We start from the raw sequence: 11,075 nt of genomic DNA on the forward strand, positions 1-11,075 counted from the left end.
TGAGTGACCTTGTTGTATCCTCATTCATCGTGGAACCCTTCAATTCGTAAAGTAAAATGATGAGTTCACGAACATGTAAAAACTAAACACGTAAAGACATAAAATGATAGTAAATACAAACATTGCACATAGACTGCAACAGTGACAGGATTTCATATCTGTCATGTTTTCCTCCATATTGGATACACGACTATTTAAACTCGATATACGGCCATCCAACCTTGATAGAGAGCTGTCAATGGTCCGCACGTATGAACAAATAGAATCGTTGGGATTGGCTCCCTCCCTGTGGGTAGCACACTCAAGACACTTTTCATCCATAGATCGCTCTCTATGGGAGTCCACAAGATGGACATCAGGTGGGTTCAACTCGTTCTCATCACGTACATCCCACACCACATCATGGAAAATATCATCAATAGGTATGTATATCCCTCCTTCCACCTTTCTACATTCAGCATCCTCGTGCTCAGAATGCTCGTGTTCATCCCCTCCCTCCACCCTTCCACATTTATCATTGTTACCTCCACGATGATCATCACCGTCACTTTTGGAACTACCCCCACTACTTGTCATATTGCCACTTTCAGCACTATCATCATGGGCACCTAGATCAAATATAGGTCGTCTGTCCACTGGGGTATCCCGAAACTCCCTCTCAGCGTTTGTCATGACAATACCCTCTTTAACCTTTTTCTGCATTAACAACCCAGTAAACTGGTTAGTGTCAATTTAAAAACCAAATAAAATATTATGCATAGAGTAAACGTACATTGTTAGACTCGAATATCTCTCTCTTGAGTACTTTGAAGGACACTAAGTGGGAGCATGACCATCGTAATATGCGAGGCAAAGCTACCTTGCTCCTTCGCTCTGCAATGTTCCCAGCTATCGATGCAGCTAGGATCTCGTATGTCTATACCTAAATAAAATTTAACATATATTAAGAATAATAGTAATGTTAAATCAAACAACACGATTATTTTGTTAAGCAAATTTACTTGGAACGCTTGTGGAAATCCACGCAGAGAGTACTTCACGACTAATTTTTATTTCTTTTCACCTTCGCCTTATATAGACTACTCTTATCATTCAATGCAGTCTTTAGGGCATTGAGTGTCTTTTCCCAAATAATGGTACCCCAAACTAGAATGTTGTAGTACTCTATGTTTTGAACGTCCTTAAAACGTTTAAGGTCCACTGCATTTTTCTGTTTGTTCTTTCCCATCATTGCAACCTCAGTATAGTATACTAATTTGATCTTCACAACATCCTCATCATTTTCAAACTCCAACTCCTTGTATTTTTCTTCTAGTAGACGGACATGTAAGGTGTCCTTCGTCACTCGATTACTAAAATACTTGATTGCAAGTTCATACGAGGACTGCTCACTCTGATCAACTCGCGTAAGGAATCGCCACAAACCAGTCATCAACAAAAAATCATCATTCGAAAAAGTGACGACCTTTCCACAAACAAAGCATGGGTTTGAGTCAGATCTCATCCTCTTCACTTATCTCAACAACATATGATGGATAATTGGGCTATCAAACACCATGTCAACGTTTACAAATCGCTCAAAAACTATTCTCTTGAACATCTCTAACTACCTCGGGGTATGCTTCTCCTTCACAAACTTGTTTGCATTAGCAATGTGGGCCAAGCTCGTTACTTGACCGGGAAATCGCTCGACTACGGGTATTCTGAAACGTGTTGCCATCTTAAATCACTCCTGCATGAAATAAAAATTCAATCAGTAAACTCCTTCAGAAAAATTTTGTAAAAAGACATTATATTTAAATCTCACTGGTATCGCTCTCTCTGGTGTCGCTCTCTCTAGTAACTCTCATTTATCTCGTTCACATTTTCTTTTTTTACTTGTCTTCAACCACGGAACACATCGAAAACTAGAAAAACAAACAAAAAACCATAGGTTCACAGTATTTCTAAACCCTAGAACGACCCACCATTTATGGTGTCGCTCTCTCTAGTATCGCTCTCGCCGATTTCACTCTCACTTATCTCGCTCACAAACTCTTTTTACTCGTCTTGAACCACAGAACACATAAAAAAAAACAAACAAAAAAAAAACATAGGTTCACAGTATTTCTAAACCCAGAACGACCCATAAAAGCCTCATAACTGATCAGTTTAAGACATTTTCAGGCACAGATTGAAAGATTTATCGATCAGATTCGATTTTTCAGCGATAGTGGAATCGTTTACAAGCCCAAATGATAGATTCTAAAGAGTTTTTAGTTTATGAGTGATACGAAGCTGTTACGCTTGAAAAATTTGAATGAAGAGTTTTTAGTTTTGGTTGGTTTTCAGTAAAAAGGTAAGAAGAATAAGAGGTAAGGGCAATTTATGTAATTTGATATGACGAAGATGTAAGCATAGGGTCAATTGACATTATTTTTAAAAAATGAGTCATTTGACATTTTGGACCCAAAAAATGGGTCATCCATACAAATTTTCTTAAATAAATGTTATTTTTGAAATTAGGGATTAGAGAGAAAATAAAATAAAATAAAATCTAATCTAATCTGGCGCTATCTCGATTGTTCGATGTATAATACCCATCTGGTTCTCAAATATTTAGCCGTCATCTGCCGAAACCCTAATTTACTCTATAAAACCGTTCTATCAGCATTCGATCCTCTTCCGTAGCAGTACACGCAGTCTCTTTGCCGTCGATCGTTATTCTTTTTATTATATTGTTTCTGTCTTCATACTTTTCCTCCCGAAATTTGGTCCATGATTGTTTTTTATTTTCTTTTATGTGTTGTGGAAATTGTATGTACTCTGGATTCATCTCACTTATGCTGTAGATTAGCTCTGATAGTTCGTTAATGCGTCTCTGATGATAAATTTTAAGGCTTGTTTCTCATAACATTCGCAGTGGCCGCCTGAGAGCTTTCGCCATCGCCGGGCTTGAGAGCTTTTGCTGTCTTTATCCTTCCTTGGATGTCTGAGACTCTAGTAAACAATATACATTCATGTTTTCGTCTCTTTAATCTAAATTCCAGTATGTTGAATCTTCCGATTTCTATGAATTTTGGATTTGGGTTTTCAAATTTTTACCTGAAAGTGGCCAATTGGGACTTTGCTTCTGCCTCTTTAGCAGTGTTCTGGGTGCTTTAGGGATGAACAAGGTCCCCCATATTCATATCCATCCTTTTCACTTTGTCAGCTCTGTCTTTCATGTCTTGCTGATCATTGTTGGATGGAAGATCTTCACTTTCATTATTCAATTTCACTTTATATCTTAAAGTTTGATTTATTATTGACCCTTTGAAGTTCTCTTCCCAATGATGATATCCTTGAGGCTTGTTTCTCAAAACATTCGCAGTGGCCGCCTGAGGGCTTTCGCCTTCGCCAGGCTTGAGAGCCAATGCTGCCTTTTTCCTTCCTTGGATGTCTGAGTCTCTTGAGAGCTTACGAATTATAAAATCCCATTTGATTTAATCTGCTTTATTCATGATGTTTGTGTCATTCATTTCTTGAAATTGTGTTAGCAATGATTATATGCTTGGTTGTTAGTATGACATTGATTTTTATTAATCTTAATGTGTTTATGATGATAATTCCAAAGGCTTGTTTCTCAAAACATTCGCAGTGGCCGCCTAAGAGCTTTCGCCTTCGCCAGGCTTGAGAGCTGGTGCTGCTATACTCCTTCCTTGGATGTCTGAAACTCTTTCTGTCATTTGTAATTGTTTCTTGTTTCTTTGTTTATTGGGTTTTTCGTTGCATTTAAAAGTGCTTGAAATCTTATATAAACTTCACTGAAATGGAGGGCTTTGCAGCATGGAAGCAGTACGTTCCTTAGAATCTGAATTTTTTCTGAATTGGATAGGTATTCTTGCCAGAATGAACTTGCAGATGTGACCAAAATGGTTTTTCTTTGTTATTGTTTCTACCCCAACTACGGATCAGATCGAAGTCATGAACTGCTGATACTAGTGGTGGTTCTGGACTCTGGATTCCTTGATCAAAACTATATGTATTCACCACAATTGAATAAATATGTTTAATTATCAGTCTAATGAAAATTAAATTTACATCTTGGGATTTTTTGTTTCGCATATCAGAAATTTTTAAATGATTATATAACTTTTAGACATTTACATTAAAGGATATTATAAATGGAGCTTATTTGACTGAGCGGAGGACCAGTTCAATTTGATCTTATTTTGAACAATAGATGGCTTATTTATGTTTGAAATTTGTATATTCATATAACACACACACATGGGTTCTTGAACTGAGCAGAGGATCGAAAACTACAAACAAAAACATAATACTTCAGAAGCTTCTTGTGAAAAAGAATTGAAAATGTTGAATGTAGACTCAACATTAAAACTTAAATTCGATGGTGTGTTTTGAGTTATAAACAGTAGAAATGTCAAGTGAAGCATCTTTTGTTTCAATTTTCTTTGTGGTATTGTTTTCCTATATACTTTAGCCATTAATTTAGTTGTGGATTGGAGGCCTCCTTGAAGCAGGATTGTAATCCATTGCCACCAACTCATCACTGCCTTGAATCTTCTTGTCCTTATTTTTATCTACCATAAGGTCTCCTGGCTTTTCTTCTTCTTCCTTCGTCAACGCACCTCTCATGCTTCTTCCTACAAATCATGACAAAGAAACTAATTTAAGATTCATTTGGAATGATTTGTCTTTTTTTTTTTGTCTTCAAGTCTTGAAGAATAGTTATATTTGGTCTCTGAATTTTCAAAATATGCATTTTTAGTTTCTAAATTTTTAGAAATTTGAGGGTGTATTTGGAGACCTTCTTTCTCTTATTTTGTACTCGAGCTCTTTTAAGCCTAATATCATGAAAGTATTATTTTTGCATCTGTTCTCTTTTTCCTTCCATGCAATTTTCTTGTATGCTTTTTTTTCTTGTGTGCGTGCTATGGCAACCAATATGATGATATTAAGCCAACCAATTTAGTACTCATTAGGACTGCATTGATCACAAACTTTATAGCATTTCCAGAAATTTGTTTATCAACTCTAAATGATAAACCTGAGACCTTTATTATGACTTCCCAGTTTAGGGTGGGAGAAAATTGATTTGATGATATCGAAATGCTTTGAGTTGTGAATGACATTCTTCCGTAGCCGGATGATTCGCATGACACTCATGTGGACAAGCTAAAATGAAGGTGAGGGATTAAGTTAAATGCCTAATTAAGTAATAACTCTTTAATAAAATAACGAGTTGGAAAGAAACTTTGAGAACTTCAAACTCATTACTTAAAAATTCAAAACCAAGTTGATTCAAAGAAAATAAGGAAAATAAATTTGAGGATAAGATTTGTTGAGTTTAGAATTAGGATATTTGGTTGGCTTGAGGACAAACGATTCTAAATTTGGGGTGTGATAATTTGAACAAGTTATTGTCTTTTGAAATTAGAATATTCAAAAGTATCTTGTGAGAGAAACATGTAGGTTAGAAGAAAATTAGCCAAAATCATTCTTCGTGGGTTTGTTAATCTTGAAAGAGAGCCAAAGTGAGAAGATGTAATGCGTTTGCACGAGAAAAGACTAGAAAAAAAGTCGTGCTAGGATCAAAGAATGGCCATGCGAATGGAAGTACATACAATAGAAGGAAATTGCGGAGGTTAGAAAGATAGAATCAAGAAAGATCAACAATAAGGCACGTGCTAGAGAGAGGAAAACAACTAAAATAAAAGCCTGTAAACCAACTTGTTTTACTAGTTAATCAAATTAATGGAAAAGTAGTTATGTGTAGTTTGAAATATAAAATAAGGAAAATTTCCCAAGTGTTATGATTATATGTAGGTTCTCAGGTGAAATATGAACAAGTTAACACTTAGAGAGAGGAAGGGGTTCCATGCATTATTGGAACTGGTAGGCGTCATGTGACCAGCTTGGTAAATGATGCGTCCAGAGGCTGAAGGAGGGCATTGTGGTTAAGTATAGCAAGTGGTATGTAGGGTTCATGTAACCAACTTTGTATACCATTGTTGAGGGCTAAGCTTATGAAGGATGCGACAAATGATCATGCATTAAAGGGAGAAGTCCTTGTGGCCGTAAGGCCATGCGATCAAGCTTAAAATGAGGAATTCAGCTTAATTAACGAGTAAGTAAGCCAAGTGGCAACCTTGTAGACGTCAATGAAGGGATAAGCTCGCCAGGTGGCAATTAATTAAGCAAACTCTTCATGTAAACCCAAGTATAAATAAGTTTAATTAAGAAGGTTGTTTTGCCAAAAAAATTTTGACGCCTAAGTAAGGGAGTGTTGTTACCATTTGAAGATTTTGAAAGTTGAAGAACTCTCGACCAACAAAAGGAGAATTTGAAGGATTTTCGATCAATTCTGGAGGAAATAATGTTCAAATTCTAAGGTAAACAAACGTTAAGATGTTTATGAGCATTTCTTTAAAGGAAGGTTAGTTAAACGAATGCTAGAGTTAAAGTTATGAAATCTGGAAGTTTGATTTTGAGATGATGTTGTGGATGAATATACAAATAGCTGCATACGAAGAATAAACAAGCAGCTAACTCAGTGAGGTTATACGTTAACACATACAACATAGCAAATTCATAATGAAGGCAATCTAAGTACATTACATAGCAGATATATGTCGCATAGGCTGAAAAGTGTTTCATCATTTACCCGAGCATCTTGGAAAGGGATTCCCAATTGTCATTTAAGTTATAAGCTTAGATGGCTAAGGAATAGTCTATGCGTTAAGGATGATTTTTGATGCGTTGAACTTAGCTATGATACGATAACCATCCATATGTGATAAAATTAAGTTATGCGTTAATCTAAAAAAGGAGCTAAGTATACTGACCAAGGGACCTTTCCTTTTCAAGGCAAACGAAAATAGGAAAGGCGTACAACCCCTTGGATAAGTAGCTTAAGACAGTGAGTGACAAGTTTTAATAAATATTTTCTAATTGCAAGTTTATGAGTGATTTCCAACACATAAGCATTTTATATGAAGCTATTATATTAGGATTTTCTCCAATTCATGCCTTAAAATGAATTTTGATTGCATGATCTATGTTTTTAAATGAGAAGAGTTTAACATGTGTTTTCCAGTTGTCTATGCCATGTTTTATCACATGATGAAATTGATCAAGTATACTCCATGTTTTACAAGGCACCATACGTTGAAATGAAACTATAAGGTATAATTACTTTCAATACGCATTTTCTGTGCATGTTCTTAAATGCTTAAATGTTTGTACCTTGTACAAACCCTACTCCATTGTTGGTACTAAAGGTATGGTAAGATACCCGGATTTCAATGATGTTAGGGATCCTTAACAACGAAGGTATGGTAAGGTGGTCAAGACCCAATTTAGCTATGTGTGCACGTATGACTATATTATCGACGTTGATGAGATCAAAAGTGCTCTCTCTCAACTAAGATGATTAGGGATTGAACAAAATGGCTCTCCCACATGTTCAGGCAGTGGAGTAAAGTTTTCCATAATGATGTTTATGGGTTTTATTACCATGTTTTACATGATGTTTTTTACAATTTTAGTTCCATTTCCAAAACCCTGATTATGATTTTATAAATGTTTTCCTTGATAGGCTTGTTTATGTTATTTATGATTTAAAGTATGTTTTATATAAGATAGTCACTCACTGGGCTTTCTAGCTCACTCTTTAAAAATGTTTTCCTTCCTAAGTAGCAGTCAACGTCCCGAGGCCTAGGGGTTCTGCCAGTCAATCACTCCTCAGACCTTCAGAAAGATTGCAATTTAGGTGACTCATAACGTTCTGTTTAAGTTTTATATCCATGTTAGGGGGAGAACAGAGTGGAGTTTGTGTTGTATATAAGTTTGGTTTCTAAATCTGTTATGTGTGTTCATGTTGATATTTCTGACTAGCTTTAAACTATACGTTAAAGTAGTTGCTGGAATTATGTGTTGAGTTCTAGAAAATTATAAATTACTAATCAGGTTTAACAGGTGCTAAAAATATAGGTTTTTATGAGTATGTTGGCAACAATTGTTATAAGAGGATTGGTAATTGCTATCTTCACATCTCTCTTTGGATTAAGAGGGTAATCAGGGGAGGGGTGTGACACCGATGCACCTGAAGGGGACCACCGACAATTGCAAGAATGGACACACACATTTCCTGGTGCGTGTTTGCCACTGTCCTGTGTGGCAGAAGTGGTCCCCGCAACCAACTTTATATATGTACCTTGCCCAAATGAAAAANAAAAAGCTACAGAGTTAGAAAGTTTTAAAAGGGGTGACAAACAGTTTTTGAAGAGGTTACGGAGAGACAATGAAAGAGATTGGGGAAGTGGAAAGAGTTTTGGAAATCAAAAGATTCCAAGAGAGACACATATCACCTTCTTCCTCCATTTTCCAAGGAGACCTTCCAGGAAAAGTCCACCCACACCACCAGAGAAGAGGACTCGAGAGAGCAACTCCCCCATCATTAAACGCAAAGTACATATCCACATCCACTTACATCGACATAAGCTTGAGAAGGCCGTCGGTGATCCTCATTATCAACCTTTCACCTTCGAGTTTACTTTGTTCTTGCTCTTGTAACGAACTATAATTTTCACATTTTAATATCATATCATGGCTTCATCTTCTATCTTTTTCATTTTTATTTTATTTACCACGAGTAACTAAATCTCTAATGAGTTGGGATGAGTTAATCCTCATTCTGGCGAGGTTAATGATTAAGCAAATGTTCATTCGAATAATGAAGCTTCAGATCCAACTAGTGAATCTTTTAACCATTGGATTAATAAGATAGCATTAACTACTTGAGAGAGCAAGTGATGTGGATTTCATTAGCCCGAGTAAGTGAAATGTTTAGAGATAAACACTTTCTTGTGTTCCAAGTAACCTATGCATGCATCATGGAGGGATGATTAATGTGGCTAACTCATCGAGAGGTGAGATCCAAAAGGTTATGAACATGAACATGAGTTTGTCATTAAGCTCAAAAAGTTTGAGGATTGCTTATTCCAGCTCAATTTTCTAATCTATTTCAAATCTATCTATTATGTGCTACACGTTCACAAATCCACTTACATCCACATATTCTCTTAGCATCTTTCCTTGCATTCTATGTAGTTCATGCATTTCACCAAATACATTACCATCTATCAACATGCTCATCACTCTGCGTTTAAAAGTAGAGATTCATTAACTGACTTTGTTCTTATTTTAATTCCAATCCCCATGTTCGACCTTGATCCTTACTGAGACTATCTCCTAATTAGTTTATACTTGGGCTATTAGGAGTAAAACTTGTGCAATTTACTAGAATATCATTATGCTTTATGGAACACGATTAAACACATGACAAGTTTTTTGTGCTTTTCGTCTATGAGTTTTGAAATTGTACCTTCCTAGTCTCAATGTTTTGAAGAATATGTTTAAAATGTTTTGAACTATTTCTTTTTATTGTTTTACATAATTATATGAAATATTGATTTACAAAAAAATAATTTTAGAGAAGAGAGGTAATTCTTTAAAAATATATTTTTCTAATTTAAAATAATAAAAAAAATTAATGAAGGACCTTTTAAGCGTATTTTTAAAAATTCATGGACCGAAAAGGAATATTTTGAAAACTTAGGGATCAAATACATCTGCTCTAAAAAGCTCAAAGACAAATAAAAAATTATATTTTGAAAACACAGGAGCCAAACACGCACATTTTTCAAAATTAGTTATTAGGACCAAAAAGATCATTTTTCTTTTCACTATTTTTGTTTTTGTTTTTGGTTTTGTTTTTTGTTTTTGTTTTTTTTTTGAAGTGTTAAGAAAGTTGTTAGGAATGAATCCTTAGTTTAAAAGAAACTAAAAATCATTCAAATCATCACTATTTGATAAGAATTTTAAGAAGGAAACAAGATATGTGTTCTCAACACTAGAGTTAGAAAATTGCTATTGAAAATCAAAATTGTCATTGTCCAAAACACCAACAATCCCAACTCCAAGAAATTGGTGAGATGATTTTTACCTTACCTGTAACTGTGGTTGAAGCAAAATACAGCAGAAGCAGAGCCACAAACACAAGAAATCTGCAATTCATAGCCATCTCAAACTCTCTTGATTTTGAAGAAAACCTTATATTGTTTAGATTACTCTGTTCTTCCACATTAAGAGCAAATTGCATTTGGTTTTGAGTGTCTTTTATATGGATGCATTTGGGCAATGCCATGGAAGCTTGAAAGCTATGTAGACATGTGGAGCAATGGACTGCGATGTTAAACAGTGTAATTACTAAATAATGGTGTGTTTGAGTCCTTATCAATGCTCTCTTTGCTGTCTTGGGATGAAAAAGATGGCCTCTTGCTTTGACACATGGTTTTACAATTATAGATTATTTGAAAGGTTGTCCTAATTTTCCTCTCAATTATCTCTGTTTATTTTGCGTGATTTATGTAGAATATATTGAGGCCATTGAGGTTGATCTTAGATGACAAACTCTTATGTTTACTCGTAGGTTGATCTTAGATGACAAATTCTTATGTTTACTCGTTCGCATGTATTGTAATTTCAAGTGTGCCAAGCTTAGCTAAGATTTGAATATGTTAGCAACCAAGATATCTGTTGTTTGACTTTGAATCTCTCTACTCCTATTGTACCAAAAGAAAACAAAAGACCTCTTGATACAGAGACCTATAATAATACTTTATAGAAACATGTACAATAAACATGTAAATGAGTTTTGAAGTTTATGGGTTTAAAGATGTGTTGAAGTCGGTGTTTATAGTCTAGAAGATGAATCTAAAAAATGGGTAAGATTTCATGCTCTCATTTGTGAGATTAATAAATCAATAGTTTGGTTGATCAATTTCCAGGGCAGTACCAACAGTGGAAAGAGAGATGTGGGGAGAAAATCCAATAGAATTAGGTGTACAATCACTATCTAAAAATGCACCCCACAACCTTTGCTTGAATTGTCTAAGAAGCTCGTCTAGATGAGATGCACATCATCTTCAGTGGGCTTCTTTTGCCCTCAAATCTCTTGGATTTACTTGATGTGTTCATCAGTTATAACATTATGAGAATAATGTACTTGACATTCATGAAAAAAGTGG

General features: G+C 35.2%; 4 non-coding genes across 4 annotated transcripts; all 4 read left to right on the top strand.

Moving 5' to 3' along the window:
* The first annotated feature begins 2,855 nt into the window (after nucleotides 1–2,855).
* Nucleotides 2,856–2,979, top strand: LOC120074838. The gene has a single exon (XR_005481117.1). It is a non-coding gene; the product is annotated as a small nucleolar RNA SNORD14 (small nucleolar RNA).
* Nucleotides 2,980–3,135: 156 nt separating this feature from the next.
* LOC120074825 lies at nucleotides 3,136–3,237 on the top strand. Its single transcript, XR_005481105.1, has one exon. It is a non-coding gene; the product is annotated as a small nucleolar RNA snoR99 (small nucleolar RNA).
* A 69-nt stretch (nucleotides 3,238–3,306) lies between these two features.
* LOC120074839 lies at nucleotides 3,307–3,429 on the top strand. Its single transcript, XR_005481118.1, has one exon. It is a non-coding gene; the product is annotated as a small nucleolar RNA SNORD14 (small nucleolar RNA).
* Nucleotides 3,430–3,572: 143 nt separating this feature from the next.
* Nucleotides 3,573–3,696, top strand: LOC120074837. Its single transcript, XR_005481116.1, has one exon. It is a non-coding gene; the product is annotated as a small nucleolar RNA SNORD14 (small nucleolar RNA).
* The last annotated feature ends 7,379 nt before the right edge of the window (nucleotides 3,697–11,075 follow it).

The sequence above is a fragment of the Benincasa hispida genome, chromosome 3 (assembly GCF_009727055.1).
Source record: "Benincasa hispida cultivar B227 chromosome 3, ASM972705v1, whole genome shotgun sequence".
NCBI lineage: Eukaryota > Viridiplantae > Streptophyta > Magnoliopsida > Cucurbitales > Cucurbitaceae > Benincasa > Benincasa hispida.